This window comes from Larus michahellis, chromosome 1, assembly GCF_964199755.1.
Source record: "Larus michahellis chromosome 1, bLarMic1.1, whole genome shotgun sequence".
NCBI classification, from domain to species: Eukaryota; Metazoa; Chordata; class Aves; order Charadriiformes; family Laridae; genus Larus; species Larus michahellis.
Genome location: NC_133896.1, coordinates 70029410 through 70047921, shown reverse-complemented (window position 1 = coordinate 70047921; position 18512 = coordinate 70029410). Strand labels below are relative to the sequence as shown.

The 18512-nt window shown below is 42.0% G+C and overlaps 1 protein-coding gene across 7 annotated transcripts in view; it reads left to right on the top strand.

Moving 5' to 3' along the window:
* The window catches only part of EPS8 (EGFR pathway substrate 8, signaling adaptor), a 139063-nt gene that overhangs the window by 27872 nt on the left and 92679 nt on the right, over positions 1 to 18512 (top strand). For 4 of the 7 annotated variants that reach the window (XM_074585456.1, XM_074585465.1, XM_074585475.1 and 1 more), the window contains exon 2: positions 9920 to 10065. The gene's annotated coding sequence lies outside the window, so the exon portion shown is untranslated. Of the gene's footprint in view, positions 1 to 9919; positions 10066 to 18512 lie in introns of those variants that run through there. The other 3 variants (XM_074585430.1, XM_074585421.1, XM_074585439.1) reach the window with 1 other exon arrangement.

Here is an 18512-nt window from a genome sequence, read left to right as displayed (position 1 = left end):
CAGATCAAGGCCAAACACTCTTGTTCTGAAATTATAAAACAAAGGAAGAGAGAAGCTTAGAAATGTTGGAAGGTAACACTTTAAATATTTAAACATGAGGATTTCCTTTTTGTACACCCTTAACTTGTAGAAGGGCATTACTGTAAGACATTACTGAAAACATTACCTTTTAATAGGCTTCAATAAAAGAAACATTAGCAAGAAAACATTTATAAGTGGTGGGTTTTGTTGTTGTTTTTTTTTTTTTTTTTAATAAGTGGGACGTTTTGAAAGATGATTCCTGGCTCAGGCTTGGCAGAGGCTGGGTAGAAATTGATTAAAGTAATATTACTTTTAGTTGTCCACTGTAGGGCTCCTTATGAGTACTTGGCCATCATTAGTACCAGTCGTCACCTACAGGAAATGGAACTAGGGGACCTTGTCTTACAGCAAAGGAACTGTCATATTTTTTATTCTTTTGTGGGATCTGAGGAGAATATTTAGCCCTAAGGTCTCCAGAAATCCCTGCCTTTCAGAGTATTGAGAACTTTGCAAGGGCATGTGGCAATAGGAGGACGGGCAATGGTTTTAAACTAGAGCAGGGTAGGTTTAGATTAGACATGAGGAAGAAGTTCTTTACAGTGAGGGTGGTGAGGCACTGGCAGAGGTTGCCCAGAGGGGTGGTGGAGGCCCCATCCCTGGAGACATTCAAGGCCAGGCTTGAGGAGGCTCTGAGCAACCTGATGTGGTTGAAGATGTCCCTGCTTACTGCAGGGGGGTTGGACTAGATGACCTTTAAAGGTCCCTTCCAACCCAACACATTCTATGATTCTATGAACTCTGTCCTGGCCAGAGTCCTGCTCCAGACTGGATTGCTCCTGGTGGTGTGTGTTAGCACAGTGGGAACTAACAACAGAAGTAAAGTGGTAGTGATAAGTACTATAAAAATGTGGTTTGGTTTTTGAATCTGTTTTTTGTAGGAATTAGTAGTTATACTCTATTGGGAGCATTGCAGTTTCTTTTGAAGGAATAGAGTGGCCCCAAGAAAGTTGCCACCTTGTCCTTGTTGCAGAGTAGGCAAACTATAAGGTTCCCGATTCTTGTTTTAACAAAATAACATGTTGCTTTTTCCCTTAGACCTGATAGTTAGCCTGAAAAAAAGGTTTGTTTTTTCTTTCTTTTTTTTCCCCCCAACTGCATTACTAGACTAGTAAAAGTTATTACAAAACTTGTGTTTCATAGTTGCATTGATTTTTAAGATGATTTAACTTGGAAGGCGATACAATGAAGCACATTAAATTCTGATAAACCAGTCATTCATGAAGTAGAGGTCATACAGAAAATAATAATGAGTTCAAAGACTGTGGTCAGTACCAACGATGGAGTAGAAGAAAAAAGGCCATTAGTGGCATAACAGGTTGCTTTGAGTTACAGCAGAAGCTTTATTACCTTGATGGGCAATATCAGAAGAGACTGGAAAACATCACTTACGGTTCAATGCTTTGACCCTAGTGGACTAGATGAGCTCTAGCATCAGTGATTCTAATCAGCAATAAATGTAAGGGCATAGGTAAGAAATGATACTTAAGAAAATGGGGAGGCAAACTGAAAATTGTGGCATCCAGATGTCTTGATACTGTGCCTATTTGTGATTCCCAGAGAAAGGATAGCACACACTGATGAAGAGTATCTGGTTTTATTATTGAGTTTAAACAATGTGACTTGATGTGCTTGAGTGTGGGGGGAAAAAAAATTATATGAGCTTGATAGAAGTTTTTAGTGTTTCAGAGGCCATGTCTGTAGTATGTTCTCTCTTCTCCTGCAATAAAAAATTCATGAATCCAAGTTTTGATATAGCTTGGAAGCAACTTCTGATTGCGTCATGATGGGGAAACTCCCCCTGCTCCTCAGCTACAAAGAGAAAATTATTGGCACTAAAATTGATTTATTGCTACAGGCTATGCTTAAAATAACTTTTATTACCATAGTGGCCATAATGTGGTGGAATTCTGTAGGTGTGTTGACGTGGAAACCCCTGTGCTGTTCTTTGTAGAAGTGTTTTCAAAAGGCTGCCTGATTTTTGTGTTTTCCTTGATAAACAGAAAAGGTTCAAGATCTTCCTGATGACGCAGTTCTGTAGTGTGGTAACAGAGCTAGGAAGGGTCAGGTTCAGGAAGGACTAATAACTGCACAGTTTTAAATTTATACCAGTCTGAACTAAATGTTCAGTCATTCATCTTTTGGCCATGAGTTTTCTTCTTAACTATCTAGTTACTGAGTGCTTCTTTGTGCTTCTTCTCCATCCTTCTCCTTGTGAAGGGATTCCCTTTTTTCTGGCTTCCTTCCTCCACGTCTCTACAAGTCTCACAAGACAAATGAGCTATCATAAATTAGCAAATTTTCTAAACAAGTTTCTTTATTTGCTAAATTTCAGTACGAATACTGGGCGTTTTGCATAGTGCATGCTGCCTTTCTGAAAAAACAAGAGGAACCTGACTTTCCAGGCTACAGTGGGACAGTTTCCTGGACTATTTCGGCTCTCATTTTACAACAGGGCTAGCAAAGGAAGGACTTAATAGCAAGCAGCTGGGAAACTGGGAAAGTTATTTTTCTTTGCTACTGAGAACAGGGGACGTTTTAGTAGACTTTAGTGCTGAGATATGTGAAGGATGGATGTTGTTTTACCCTGGTCCATGCTCTCTACAACTACCTGAAAGGAGGTTGTAGAGAGGTGGGGGGTCGGTCTCTTCTCCCAAGTAACAGGCGGTAGGACAAGAGGAAACGGCCTCAAGTTGCTCCAGAGGTGGTTTAGACTGGATATTAGGAAAAATTTTTACACTGAAAGGGTTATCAAGCATTGGAACAGGCTGCCCAGGAAAGTTCTTGAGGCACCATCCCTGGAAGTATTTAAAAGACGGGTAGACATAGTGCTTAGAGATATGGTTTAGTGATGGGTTTTGTCAGAGTTAGGTTAATGGTTGGACTAGATGATTTGAAAGGGGCCCTTCCAACCTAGCCGATTCTATGATTCTATCCTCTCTGTTTCCTTATTTCTGTGGAATGTCATCTGGTTTGTTTGGTTTTTTTTGTTTTTTTTTTTTTCCCCTTTGCTGAACAGCAAGATTGAGCAAAAAAGGTCAGCTAGAAGAACTAGCACAGTTACTATTCACGGTCTAGTTTTTGCTGCTCTGAGCACCAGTGGCAAAGAACATCCCCTTCTAAGCCAGCAGTAGGATGAAAGAAAATGAAATAAATGAAATATCTTTGGTTGGTGCAGGGGGAATGCAAACTTATCTGCATGCTGAACAGGGATATGATGGGTGTTTTTGCCCCAACATAGTATCTGGAAGTCGGTAGTTAAAATTCCTCTTCAAGTCACATAGAACGTGGTGAGTCTGGGAATCAAGGGTTGAGCAGCTCTGCTCTGAACACCCTTCAGAGTGACTAGAAAGACACCTTCCCTTTCTCATGCCTGCTGCTCCTTTCCGAAAACAACCAAATTATTTTTCTTACTGCTTTTCCCGATGCCACACGTGATGCTTCGTGCGCATCCTTTAAGCTCCATCAGTCCTTGTCAAAGGTCTGAGAGTCGATGTAGTTTTTAAGAGCTTTCACAATCCTACAATCTCCCTTCATGGGAGTGGGCGGGGAATTTATGTTTGAGCTGCTAATGTCCATGTGTCTGTTCCCCACTGCAATACCCTCCATGCACATCCTTTTAAAGTCTGTAACGGTATTTGAAGACAGTAATCTAATCTTCCTGAATAATATGCTGCTCTCAGTTTTTTTTGCTTACCGCATGCGTGTATCTAAAGAGACAGATTTGTTTTCTGTAGCACTAACAAGAAATCCTGGGTCTGTTGAAATGTACGACCAAGCGTCTGTTGACTTCAGAAAGGCAGAAACTTAACCGTGTTAGTCTTTTATTAATAATCTCTCTTTACTTCAAGTTAAAAAGAATAATTTTAGGCATACTACCAAGATATGCCTCTGTTAGGGAGACAAAGGGTTTATATACGTCTATATTTGCCAGCATGACTTCTATGCGCTCAAGTTTAAAAGTGGATCCAAGTTGAATGTATAAAAACAACTTTTATAAAACCTGAGACTAATTAATTTCTTTCCTATTTCAAAATGAAACAAAATAAAAATGGTACCGATTGGTTTTCAATTAAATAAACCTGATCCTTGCAGAGCTTGAAACCTAAACATTGTGGCAGGAGGAACCTAAAAGTAAAACGGATTTCATTGTTCACCCTGCCAGAGTCGAAGCTGGGAAAAAGGCAAAAGTAAACAAGGAGACAGTGACAAGTAAGTAGCCACTGAAATAATCTAACAGCTGTTAATAAACCAAGCCTGGCATTAATGTACGGAACCAAGGAAGGTATAAACATTGAAAGGGCAGCAATAATAATAACAAAAAAAACTGTAGTGGTTTTGAACCTCTGTGGCAATGAGGATGGACAACGTTTAGACATCTGACTGAGATTTAGGAAACTTTGTATCAGCATAAGTAACATGAAGTACATTTTGCACTTCTATTGTCTTTCCATCAGGTTTCTGTCTTTTTTTTTTATATCCTTCCCAGTTCTGAGGGATATTTTTATCAGTCCGTTTAGGATTACTCTTCTACAGTGGGATTGTAGTGCAGCATTTTGAAATGATATTGTTGAATATAATCTTTTAAGGAGTGTCTGACTTGTGTATGAGTTGTGTGGAGGTGTCTGCCCCTTTTGGCATTCTGCACATTTTAGGCAAAATGATGCAGCATCCTAACCCATGCGACTGTGAGAAGAGATGGGCATTTGTGCGGCAAATATGACAAATATGCCTGTTGGTACATTCTTGGGAAAAACTGCACTTCTAGTGGTTCTGGAAGTAGTTTTGCATTGTATGTTTTGTGAAAGGAGGATTTCTGTTAGTCAAGAAACTCACAAATGTAAACAGAACTATTGGAGAGTTAGACATCAGTGTGGTTTTTTGGGGGCTCAGTGTCTGCATGTAGGGTAGAAAGTGTATTTAATTTATTTTTTTTGAATTTTAAATCCATTACTATTTCTAAACAGGGTTTACAAAACATCACACTAAACAATATGTTGTCTCTTTTGACCTTACCAGTAATGCTTTTCTCTTTGCCTTGCAAAGAAGCTTTTCCCTGTGGACTCACCCATCAGCTGAAAAAGCTGAGCCGAAGTTGGTTTAGTTTTAGTTTTGTTTTTTTGTGTGTTTTGTTTTATTTATTTATTTTTTTTTTTGCTAGAAGATATATGACTGATTTAGGAACAAAATGTTATGTGAAATAAACTGGTGTTTGATGACTTCAAGTTCTTTTTCTTGTACTTCTTTACCATCTCAACATGCTGCATCTCTTATCTCCACATTCTTAAACCCTGCTGTTGTGCATCAAGAGAGTGCTATTTAAAAAAAAAAAAAAAAAAAGAAAAAAAAAAAAAGAAAGAGTTGATTACAACTGCTTAGAATGCTATGGGGAAAAGGTTTAAAAAAATAGTCCAAACTCCCCTCTTCTAGGTTATTATTACTAATTTCACAGAGCAGCAGTGGTTCTAGATCTGTTCAGGTGCCCAGCTCCACTCACTTTGAAGGGTGTGACTGTGCTTTTTCAAGACAAAGCTATGCCAAATTAATTGAAATTTCATTTTTATTTTTTTCTTATTAAGTAAGTCTGGCCAGGCCACACTTACTTGGATTAAATACAAGCAAAAAGAAAACTCACATTGGTTCAGGAAGTTTGTTTTGTGGCTCTTCGGAAGAGAACATTCTGTCCCCTCTTTGCAAAACCAATACAAACAGTCTCTTGGCACAGACACCATTCTTTGTAGACACCTTACTTTAAATTATCTCTCGGTTATTTTGCAAGATTAAGTATCGCAGTTCCTATTTCCTGGATAAATTCTGCCTTGTGTAATTGTGCTTTCACTTTGTAAGTCACATCTGCAGAGGTAGTTGGGCAATACGATTAAATCTTCTAAACACTATTTGAGCTCCGTTGATGAAAGATACTGAATAATAGAAATTGTGATTATAAATTGTAGGATAGTAAATGTTGTTTACAAAATAGCACTTATTCAGAAGCAGTTATATCTCATTGTAGAAATGATCACGTAAATATGGGTGATTATTGATGTTACTGAAAAAGAGCTGTAGAAATACAGAATAGCAGTAAAACATCCAGAACTGTGGGTTTTTTTTTCTTTAATGGGTAGTTGAGGAAATGTGTAGGAGTTCTGCAGAGATATCTTTTTTTTTTTTTTTTTTTAAAGAATATTATTAAGCTACTCTGGGTTACTAAAGGAGTATTGAGGACAATGCACTTCCTGTGCCTACGTTGGGCATTTCTCACATGTGAGAATCTGGCATGAGCTGCTGGAATTACGAATAAAATCAGGGAAACAAACGTCCGCTGTGCAACCTTAATCAAACAGGGAGCAATCTCTAGTGCCCTCTTTTGATAAAGTATCCAGTGGAACCAATTAGGGGAGGATCTTAAGTGATAGGTTATTGGACTGATTCTTCAAGTGGCTGTATCTCCTACTGACTTAGGCTCTCACTAGAAGGGAAGTGAAGGATATCTTGTACCTTCTAGGTGGCAGTCCTACTTGTAGTACGTAATATTCCCAGAGAATGATAAAAGCAGAACAAATCTCTGCTGTAACAGCTTTGAAGTGAGCTGAAGGTTTACGCACACATTCAGATGTAATTTTTGAGAAAGAGCTAAATTTTTTTATTATGAAAAGAAAGGACACTGAAAAACACCAACCTTGCGAACTTTCCATTTCCATACATTTAAATCCAAAGACTAAAGTGTTTTGATTGTCATGTCTGTCTTATCTTTCTAGCAAAGACTTTTTCCTATAATTAAAAGGGCATCAATTTTTCTAATTGATGCCAAATCCAATCCAAACCACCCACGCACTTATTTCACCCTTCCCTCCCCCTCCCATCATTATCTGATATTTTGTTTGCACAGTCATTATTCATTAACTCTGTTCATGTCCAGGGCTGCAAACAGTAAAATCACATTAGCAAGGAGGAGCTCTGAGACTCACCAGTGAAATCTGTTTTTTCCTTTTCTGTTTTACATTGGCTTTCAGAAGAGAATCCCAAAACCTGTCACAAATTTGGGAGATAAGGGGCTTGGAAGCGATGAATGTGCTCCTGTTTGGTATTTTCTTTTCTTAGCAGAATTCTGTAGTTCTTTCATACTACTGAGAAGAATTAAGTTCTGTGTAAGAAGCTGCTGAGATCACCAGTTACTATTGGAAAAGAAAAGAGGTGTAGTCCTCTTTTTTACATACATACATATATATGATTGGCCAGAAGGCCAATCGCTTCCTGGGCTGCATCAAAAGAAGTGTGGCCAGCAGATCCAGAGAGGTGATTCTCCCCCTCTACTCTGCTCTCGTGAGACCCCACTGTGTCCAGCTCTGGAGCCCTCAGCACAAGAAGGACACGGACCTGTTGGAGTGGGTCCAGAGGAGGACCACGAAGATGTTGAGAGAGCTGGAGCACCTCTCCTATGAAGACAGGCTGGGAGAGTTGGGGTTGTCCAGCCTGGAGAAGAGAAGGCCCCGGGGAGACCTTATAGCAGCCTTCCAGTACCTGAAGGGGGCCTACAAGAAAGCTGGGGAGGGGCTGTTTGCAAGGGCATGTAGCGATAGGACGAGGGGCAATGGTTTTAAACTAGAGCAGGGTAGGTTTAGATGAGACATTAGGATGAAGTTCTTTACAATGAGGGTGGTGAGGCACTGGCACAGGTTGCCCAGAGAGGTGGTGGAGGCCCCATCCCTGGAGACATTCAAGGCCAGGCTTGAGGAGGCTCTGAGCAACCTGATCTAGTTGAAGATGTCCCTGCTTACTGCAGGGGGGTTGGACCAGATGACCTTTAAAGGTCCCTTCCAACCCAACACGTTCTATGATTCTGTGATTCTATATATGTGTGTATATGTGTATGCATGCAGCCAAGCCTATTTTCTTGTCTCAGAGCTCTATAGACGACCCTGTTTTATTTAGAGGTAGCTTTTGAGCATGTCCCTTTTCCTCTTTGGCCTGTCCTCAGGTGGCTGTGTCTGCCCCCTTGCCCTTTTGAGAGATAGAGGCCTGCACACAAAGGTCTCACTTTGATTGCTCCTGAAGCCTTTTTGGTCTGTTGCTTTTCCAATGTTTGACCTTTGAAACCAATGGCAACCCTCTCACACTGACCCAAGGTACTGGCAAGCGTTGGATGTGTCACTAACCATACCTGGCTCTTGGGGTGCTCCTCCACACTTGCACTTGGATTTTATTAAGACAACTGTCGCCTTTATCCGTGTTTTGCAAAGGAGCAAATGGGCACGGAGGGGTAGTGAGCTGGGAAAGGCTTGCAGCTGGAAAATGAGGTATGGATAGAAGGCAGCCTGTGCTGCCTTCATGCGTTGTGCCCATGTGTTTTCCTTTCTTCAACATGAGTTTCCTGGTCAGCAAACTGTTAATTGCTTATCTCCCCTTAAAATATTAGAATTTTAAGTTTTTGACAGAATTGGGTGATTAACAGATAAACCACCACTATAATCTATATTAGTAAGCAACTTGATAAAGTTCAGTACATAAAGTATCTCAATATACTACTTCTTATGTTAATATGCAACCACCGGATCAATTCAGATTGACTGAATTGACCCGTTACCATTTGGCCTTGTTACTGGATTGACTTGTTACCGCTTCTTGCTAGTTCTGTTGCTGTATCAAATTGATCTGTATCTTTTTAATTATGTTTTACTGGATTTATCGTAAAATGGAAAACATCACTGCAGGGCTGCCCCTGTAAGGGAGGGAGAACAGGACCTCTCGTAGAAGTCCCAGAATTAGGATAATGTCAAAATGATGTCTCAAAGAGAGTAACTCATAGAAAATATACAACTGTAAATAGAGCAGGTTTGGTGAAATTTAAAGGATGGTGCAGCTACGAAGCTGGAAGTGACTTGTTATGTGCATCCAGCTTACAACAAAGTGTTAGATATGACTAAAGAAATGAAATAAAAAAGGACTAAGCTTGTCTGAATTCTCGAATGTCAAATTCAAAATTAAGGGGTGACAAAAATTTGAGGAGAAAAAGGGAGAATACCATAATTGTCGCCTTCCAAAAAAATATTTTAAAAGTTGCACCTTTTGCTGTCTCCTTCCTCTGCTTTTCATCTTGGCTTTCACCTTATTCTTTCTTTCCTGCATCCTCCTTTCCCAAGTGCCCCATGGGTTCCAGCCCCACTGGTTTGTGGGGAGGTTTCTTGAGCTGTCCCCACTTTCTCTCAATAAAAACAGGTTTTGTCCTGGGTGTCTCTCTCTCATTTGGGCCATGTGGCTTCTGGTGCCTTGTGAGCCCAACCCTGGTCTGCTGCCCCTCAGCCTCGGCTGGGTGCCGGGAGCCCAGGGGCTATGAGGGCAGCAGGGGTGGGCTACAAGAGGGACAGGGATGCGAGGTGTGGAAGGGGCTCCACTCTCACCAATACTTCCATCCTTGTGCTTGACCAAGCTTTTACAACATGTATTTACGAACATGTTAGGCTCTCGTTCCCTTTGGATTTGCAGCCTTCTTGGCTCTGCTAAGTCACAGGTCCGTGGCTTTGTAAACTCCTCACCCCAGCCTTGAGGAGGGATCCAGCCCCAAACTGTGCTTGAAAGCAGGGGTTGGGGTGGAGGTTATTAGGTATTCTGACTATGAAGTTCCTGCTAGCTGTACAGAGGAGTTCTTTTTGATATTGCTGGTATTTAGAAGGTTCACATGTTTGAAAGTAGTGGATGAACTCTAATCAGAAGTGTACTTCTCCCTCTCATGCAGCAAGGGAAATCACATTTTAAGAAGTCAGCGCTTAGCAAGTCTAACTGATTGTATAATGCGCAGTGGAATTGCAAAGCTGAACTTTCTATTTTTTTTTTTTTTTTTCAGTGATTTGTCCGGTTGGGCGGCCGCCTTCTGGGTGACTCTGGAGAGATGCCAGCCACTTGAGCTGAATCAAGCAGTGGCAGGGACAGCATCTACCCGGGCTGAAGTTTTAATCCCAGGCACGTGGCGTTTGCATTAAGTGGTCACTGGTGAGTTGTACTTAAGCGCAGCTTCTGTCTCTCTCTGTCTCTTTAACAACTGGCACCTTGTTGCAAACTGTAAGTTTCTTTATGCAAAGACTCGCCTGCCTTGCTTGTTTTTCCCGGAGGGTGACTGACGAGCTTAGAGAAAATGAGAGCAATCCAGGTTACCAGCTGATTTTAGGAAATCCTTACTGTTTGCTTGTATGTTTATGGATTATTTTTACCTCTCCCTCCATGGAATGAGTAACATCCTGGTGAGGCCAAACTTCGAATCTGTAGCGGTTGGTGTGTTGTACCAGACGATATCACCGAGCCTTTTTAATCAGAGGAGGTTTTATATACCCTCTGCCTTAGCGCTTTGTAGCCTGGAAATACAAGCTGTGGGGTTCTGATAACAGAAGTAGTGACTGCCTGCTGTCAGCATGAGGATGATTAAAAATGCGTGTGTGCGTGTGTGTGTGTGTGTGTGCGCGCGCTTGCTCACTCCCTTTCCAGCTGAATAGAAAATGAAACTCCCAAAGCCTTTTATGTAAGTGCATGGGTTTTGCTTTTTTTTTTTTTCCCCTGTTTAAATCTCTGTGTGGCTGTGTGCAGACAAACTTCATCCCCAGCTTACTTTTGTAGATGCTAGGTAAAGAAACGAGAATGCTTGTTTTGCCCTCCAAAGTGTGATCCTGTCTTCAGTTCAATACTAGATACACCCTCTCTGCAAAAAATAATAGCTAGCAATTTTTATTTTTTTTTTTTTTTTTGAGGGGAAGGTGGTTTCCAGTCAGTTCCTCCCATCTGTGATTTTTTTTTTCCTTGATAAAACAATGGCAATCTGCTTCTTCCAGCAGACGAAATGCTGTGATGCTTTGACAGCAAATGTGTGGAGTGCTGCCTTGCACCTCCTAACACCCTGCTTTATTTGAGACACTGCCATGCTGGGCTGACTGCTGTCTTCCCAGGAGTGTTGCACCAAGGAATTATTGATGAGATGCAGCCTGGGCTGCAAAGCACACGTTCGCTATTAAAGCCAACATATGCGCCCTTAGCTGTTGCTAATCACCTGAGCACCTCCGTGACATTTGGGGAGAAGCAGCCCCTCTGTACACGGATAGAGTCCCATTAAAGCATTGGCACGATACAGCGCACTGTCAGATACTGAATATTCCTATGAATATCAGAGTTGAAGATCGGTGCTTTAAGCAGAACCACTTGAGGTTATTTTCTGGAGAAGGTATAAGGTGTGTTGCCTGGTAAGGATGGGTGTGGGAAGGGCAATACGCATCCCGGGCTCTTCTGCAACTCTTTCAGGTTTGTACCACGTTGTTAAGAGTGCTCATCAGAACATCGGGACAAAACCCCAGAGGTCAGTGCCGTACTGAGCTGTACGTGCTAACTTGATTAGCAGCAGAGTTGGAAAACTACTGTGGCCCGAAAAATTATGAGGGCAATTCTGGCTTTATGCTGCAGGAAGCAAAGGCAGAACAGGGAACTTGGGTACGTGATTTCAAGGTCCAGTAGTCTATTAAACCAGGCCAAAACCGGTATGTTTTAATTAATGGAAAGTTTGGAAAAGCAATTTTTATGCTTTTGTCAAGTATGCGTTGTGTTTTTGCCAGTTGGACGATACCTGTCCTTAAGTTCCCCTCATTCTCATTACCGGTCTTCTCCCCGCTTCAGTTCAAGCGTAACAGCTGCTATCTCGGGAACTGCTGAAGGTAGACGCAGTTCCTTTACGCTGCTCGAGAGCTCTGAACCCCAGTGCTTAAATAATATAACAAATTCAGCGCTAACACCGGCAGCTGTGGAGGAGAAAGGTTTTAAAATTGTTGCAGTTGATTTTCTGGGTGTGTGGAAATAGAGAAAGCAAGGTAGTAGTTGCAATGATGTTTTTTGTTTAAGATCATTATTGTTTGGGTAGGTGAATGTTTTTTTTTTTCCCCCGGTAAGTATTTTCGATTATTAGAACTCAGAGATCACAGATTTTCTAGAAGCCTAATAATTTCGCGTAGATGAAATTATTCTCTTACATTGGAAGCATATCGATGCCTTGGTCAGGAAGGCCTCAAATTTAAGACTAGTTGCTGTCTGTCATATCTGTGGTCTCTGTCTGACTCACGAGCTTGAATGCTGGCATGGGGGAGAAGGCAAGAACCTTTGCTCCCCTGTAGCGTGAGTGGGAAAGCGTCTCTGTGTGGGGAGACTCCTTTTGAAAACCAAGATCACCAGGAAAGTACCTCAAAAATGCACTGCACAAATAAAGATCGAGGCAGCCAACGCCTGCTTATTGCGTCAAGTAGTGATTACACCGTGACGTAAATCACCTTGTGCTGCGGATACGTCCGATTTCGTGGCTTTGCCTATGGCTGCACTTAAGAAACATGTGTGAGCTCAAATGCAGCTTTTTCTCTTTCTGAGAGCGCTGTAGTAGTAGAGAGTAGAGCTTCAAGCGCAGCGTATGTGGAATGTCCTGCACTTGGGGTTAGACGGTGTTTTGCACTTTGCTTTCAATCCCATTCAGTTGCTTTTTGCTACCTGCAAAACGCAGCGTGCTCTTTTGAAACTGCAGCTTTAATCTTCGTCTGTCGGCTGAATTTTCTGATACGTTTTTTTTGTTTATTGACTGGTGTTTTTTTGCATTTTTAGTTCTTCTTAATTATAGGCATCCTCTGCTGTCAGAGCAGTATTACGTCAAAGTGATTAGCTAATGTAAATATCACAGAATCAGGTAAACGAACCTCCTGCCCCAGGTGTTTGTTTACGTTGCTGAGGTGCTGAAGCACACTGACAGAAACTGCAGACCATCATAAGCCTGCAATAGAGCAACCACCAGCTATCAATGAGCGTTTTGAAACTTAAGAAAATATTAGCTTAAGCAGTTGATTTAAATCAAAACACCCTTTTGTTAGCACACGTTTTGCTTAGATCCATGGAGTCACTGCAGCTAGATGGACATTTCTGGTGGTTTTACAGTGGCAAAATTTAACTTCTCGATGGGAGTAAATGGGACAGCCTCTGAGACTTACTGTTATCCGTTCCAATCACCTGTGTTTTGCATTTTAAAACATAAAATTCCTAGGAACCATTGGCTTTTCTTAATCCTGTATTTCAAAAAACATGGTTACCCTCTTTTAAATTCTGCAGATAGGGAGAGCATTCGCACATCAAGGTATTCAAGACCTGGCTGCTCAGATGGGGGTTTTTGCCTTTGGAGAAGGCGAGAAATCTGGGCTTTTTGAGTATTGTCCTTGCATGTGGTGTGGCTGCTGTTGCCCACGTGCCCGGCTCTGCAGGCGAAGGATCAGTGTCACGAATGAGAGCCACGTTGCTCGCGGAGTGTTGACAGCTTGTCATTGCAGGCAGTGTTTTTTTCCTCCTGCCTTGTCGTCGAAAAGGTTGAGAAATGTTCATAATCTCTTTCCTGAAATGACTCACGGAAGGGCTGGAGTTTGTTCTTTCGAGATTCGGGGAGCGAAGGGATGCTCTGCATTTCATTTGTGCTGAGTTTACAATTATTTTACTGTCCCGGTTGGATTTTCTTAACGTATCCAAAATCATTAAGCTCCCGCAGAGTGAAAGAGGATGTGAAGAAAAGGAGCGGTGAGGGGGGAGGAAGGAAGAAATGGTAGTTAAACAGGTTGGGGTTTTTCTTGTTTTAGGCGGGGTGTTTATTCTACAGCAGCTATTCCTGGTACGTAGGGGAGGGTGCGGGGAAGGTGGGGTGACGGTGAGTACGTGTAATGGAGTATGGCATTTGCTCAGCCATGTGGCAACTAGGAATTGTACATCAGCCAGTTCTTCTTTGTCCTTTTAACTGGGGCAATAGAAGGTTTTTTTTTTTGTTTAATGCCGAAGTACGGGCGTTCTCTGCTCAGGGCACGCATGCTGGGCTGCTGAAAATTAAATAAGTAAATGAGATCCAATGACATAAAAACAAACCCGAGCCAACAAAGCCCCCTGAAGGGTGCAGGTGGAGGGCACCCTTCGTCCTCTGTCATCAGAGGAACGGGGCTGTTTGAATTGGCTTCCACCTTTGTTTTGCGAGGTTGCTGTGGTGATGAATAACCTTTGCGGAGGGTGTGTGAGCAAGAGCGTGCGGGTGCCTTCGTTCTTGTGCGTAGAACGATGCTGCTGAGCCCACGGCTTTTCACCCCCGCATCAGAACGCGTACGCTGGCAGTGGTCAGCTGCTCCCCAAAATGGATTAAATAACAAAAGTGTTGTCTCAGAGCCTAGTTATTGACGTGGCGTTAATCTGCTGATTGCTTCCTCGTGTTGCTTTCATACCAGGTAGCAGGAGACCGGGTGATGGCAAAGCGGTGGCTTTTTTCCATTGCATGGAAGGGGAGTTGCAGGGTAGCTGATACGCCTCATTCACACAAGCTTATGACACCTGAGCTTTGTCTTGTTACCTGGGCTTGAGGAAAGATAGTAGGTAGAGAAATAGACTGACAAGGGTTGTCTGTAGAAGGAAAGAGGGAAATGCTATTATTTGAGAGGGTTTTCTTTTTTTTTTTTTCTCTGCCATTACAAAGATTACATTTTTCTATACTGAGGAAAAAAACCTGTGTACCGTCTGTGGGTTAGTATTGTTTCTTTTTATTCTCCATTTATCAATAAATATTACAACAAATTCTTATTAAATTTAATGCAGCTCAAAATAGATAAGTATGTTTTTCATACTAAGATACAAAAATCTGATGTTAACAACTACATATTCAATACAAAAGTGACTGCTTGAAAATTAGAATATAGGTATGAATATTCTACGTGAGATGTACTTTCTTTATGAAGTCGCACTGGTACAAGTATAGTTTGATGGTACGGTTGTCTGAAGATGTTATAAATATCACTTCTAGGTAAAGAATTGCCTTCAAGAAAGTCTTTCAAACTTTATTGGTTCCCCCCCTGTTAGAAAACCCTAGCAAAGGGTGGCAAAAATGAATTACCACCCGAGGCAGCTCATGGAGAATCTTCTTCCCCGCATATTACCCTCGATCCCAATGTCTGCGAAGCTGCCCTGTACTTAACTTGTAGGAAGAACTCTGGGAAAAACTGAGAACTGAGTCACTTGGAGATGATCCGGTGGCCATGACAAATACAGTGAAGTTTAGAATGTCTACTTTTGCTGCATAATTCCTGAACTTTAAAAAAAAAAGGAAAAAAAAAAAAAGGTGAATTACTCAGTTCTGTGTCAGGTCCCCACCTCTTCAGAGACCATCATAATTGGTGGCTTCATTTGGGAGGCTACGTACTTTGAAGGTTGTCTTGTTCTTGACCGCAACCGTACTGAAGGATCAAAGGGGAAGATGAAAATGTTTTAAAAGCAGTAAGGCCTCTCGCAGTATTTAAAGTGAAGGTGGCAAAGGCAGAGTGCGTGGCCCCCTTGCACGATTGCTGGGAATTCTTGCTGAGTTGGAGCAGTTGGGGAAATAACCTCCTCCCCCTCCGGCAGTTTTTTGAGGCTTGTCATCTTGAAGTTTTCCCCAGCACAATTTAAACATGCTGTCAGCTCCCTTTCGTGGCTCACTCAGTTAAAATCACCTCCAGTAAGGAGTATTTAATTACGTCTTCTAATACCTTATTCAGGCTCCCCTCCTGGATTTTTGAGAATCTGGAGAATGCCGCTAATAGAGTGGAGCCAGCATTTACAGGAATAAATTAATAGTAGTACCATAGCTGTGCTTTTTACAACTGACACATTCTCCAAGGCTAACGCTGCACCTCCCGTTCTTCTTCAAATTCATTTGTTCCGTTTCAGTTCAGTCTTTTGAAATATTTTGTGATGAATGAGTTCACTTTACAAGCCAGTGATCAGCAGCAGCTGTTCATAGTCATGCTTTAAATTGAATCCATCTGTCAGTGGGCTCTTTAAAGCGCGAGTTTCACATTGTCAGGAGACCTGATTACACCAGAGCAATATCTGGGTGCTGTTTGCCAAGAAGAAAAAATCAAAACGAAGCGTACTTGGATGAATTCTGGAGTACCTTTGCAGTTCCATCTGTAGAGCCGTGATTTAGCCTGCTAAGAGGAGAGCAAAGTGACCACAAGAAGTACTTCTGCACTGACATGCAGATAGGTGTTCAGATGTAGGCTGAAATTAGGGGATGACCCACAGTAAGCTTCCCAGAAACCATATGCGGTGCTCACTGTTTGTTTTTTAATCCTGACCCTTTGATGAACCTCATCACCAGCTCTCTACGTTTTTTGGTTGTAGCGTTGGGGCAGATTAATGTTCTTCAGAGGATGAGCTGAAGGGGAAAAGACGTGGTTTATTCAAATCAGCAAAAGGAGACAACACTGCTTCCCCCCCGCCATGCATCACTTCTTATTTTCATTTGTAACTAGAGGAGGATGAAACGTGTCTGCTGAGGCTGTTTTGCAAGCTGCATTTAAGGCACTGTTTGAGAGCAACAAATGGTCATTTGCTGATTGTATTAATTGTTCTCATAATTCCATGTAAAAGCTTTGGTCCGTAGTAATGTTCTCAGTAAATTACATACTGGATGTGGAAACCAGCTGATTCTTGGCCTGCAGTCCATTGGTCTTATCCACAGGTAACTTCTCATGTTTTCTTTCTCCCTAGTTTTTTCCTCACCAAGACTTTTGTGGGAGGACTGGGCTTGTGCTGGGGTGTGTATATGGCTCTGTGGAGAAGCATTTCTTACCAGCAGGAGCTTATTCACCAGAGTACTACGTGTTTACTCAAGTATGTCATTTTCATTATATCATTTCACTTTAGGAAATAAAGCCTTCCTTGGAGGAGTGGAACAGTGGTACAGCCTCCTTTGCCACTGCAAAACTTTTTTTTTTTTTTTTTTTTTGTTATGGTAGTAGTAGGAGGGACTTATTTTATTTCTAGGATCAGTCGAGGTCTCCAGCCACAGATACTACCCTTTGTCGGTGGTCAGCTAAATGTCTCAGCATCTCGCATCACCCACAGCAGGAGACCTCACTCAGTGGGTGAAGTCCACCCGTGTTTCTCTGCTATAAGCTTCTCCGTCTCACTTTTGCCGTTGCTTTTGCCATCGCTGCTCACCACCGCAGCTGCATCCCTGCTGCATTCCTAGTGCAAGTGCCAAGCCAGAACTTTAATTAAACACTAAATTCAGTGCTGGCAGAAGCATAGAGAAGGGGAGAGAAAAAAAAAAAAACCAACAAAACAACAGAACACCCATACTGGCTTTGTGAGCTTGCATTTTCTGTCAGTTGAAGCTAGCACCGTGTCTTTGAAATGAAGTGTCTGTCGTCATATGGTAAGAGAAAAGAGCCTCTTAGCTTTTCCTTAACATATAGAAAGCAGCACTCTGTATACCAGAGCCTGCTATTGCTGTGTATCTCATAAATACAGATGACTTTTTTTTTTTAATGGAGACTCATTAACGTGTTCCACATGGAGATGGTGAGTATCGCCCATTGAGTGAAGAGACTGACTGATGTTGGCTTCTGTTAAGAAAATATGTCTGACAGAAGGAGTCAATACATGCTCTTTTTTTCCTTTAAGTGCATTGTTTTTCCTGCATGTGTTTAATCAGAGAATTTAGCGGGGGAATGCCCCTGCTTAATAGCTGACAATATCTTGTTATCTTCCTTGAAAATACTTAATAGAGTTAAAATACAGTTATTAAGATCTGGCACTCATTTGAACGCCCACTTGGGACTTTGGATTATAAACACGCAGTATCTGCAAATTAGCTGCAGACACAGAGTAAGTATTCAGACCTTCACCATTTAACATAACAAGCAGTAAAAGCTGTGCACCAGCGAGCACGTGAAGAGCCATGCTCTGCAAACCTGCACGCAAACGTGTCCCTCCTCACTGGGAGTGCTCAGACCGCAGGAAACTCTGATTTCAACTTTTCAGTCTTCACAAGTTGGGCCTGGGCGGGGGGATTTGGCAGGAGAGGAAAGAGGAAAACTCTTCTTTCCCTTCCCAGGTAGAGAAATGGAGGTGAAGGTGGAGAGCGCGCTGAAAGGGACAGGTTTCCCACATCAGGAGGAGCCGTGCGGTGCAACGTCTCCCTGAAGAAGCTCAGGGGGTGTCTGTGAGCAGCATCAGCCCGCGTGGCTCCCGCGTCCTTCTCCAAGCTCCGTATTTCTAGGCAGGGTGTGCCAAGCCCAACGCTGCGTGGATATTTGAAGAGGCGGCATCACTGTGTGACTAAGAGGATTATGAATGAAATTCTCAATATCTTGTCTAGACCGTACTGATCATTAAGGATGAAATGAGTAATTTTTCAAACCAGGTTCTTTGACTCTTACAACTGTTTTAAAAAATCGGCTTTTGCGCACCACGGTATGCTTTAAGGAGAAAAGCTGATTGGTGTTCGGGTACTCTGTATCTTTAGTTTCTTACTTGAAACTAGATGAGTGATATATTTGTCAATATCTGTTGCTGAATACAGGTGTAATGTTTGTATCGCTGAGACAAATTCATAGCATGAGCAGTGTTAGTGCTGCGTAAAG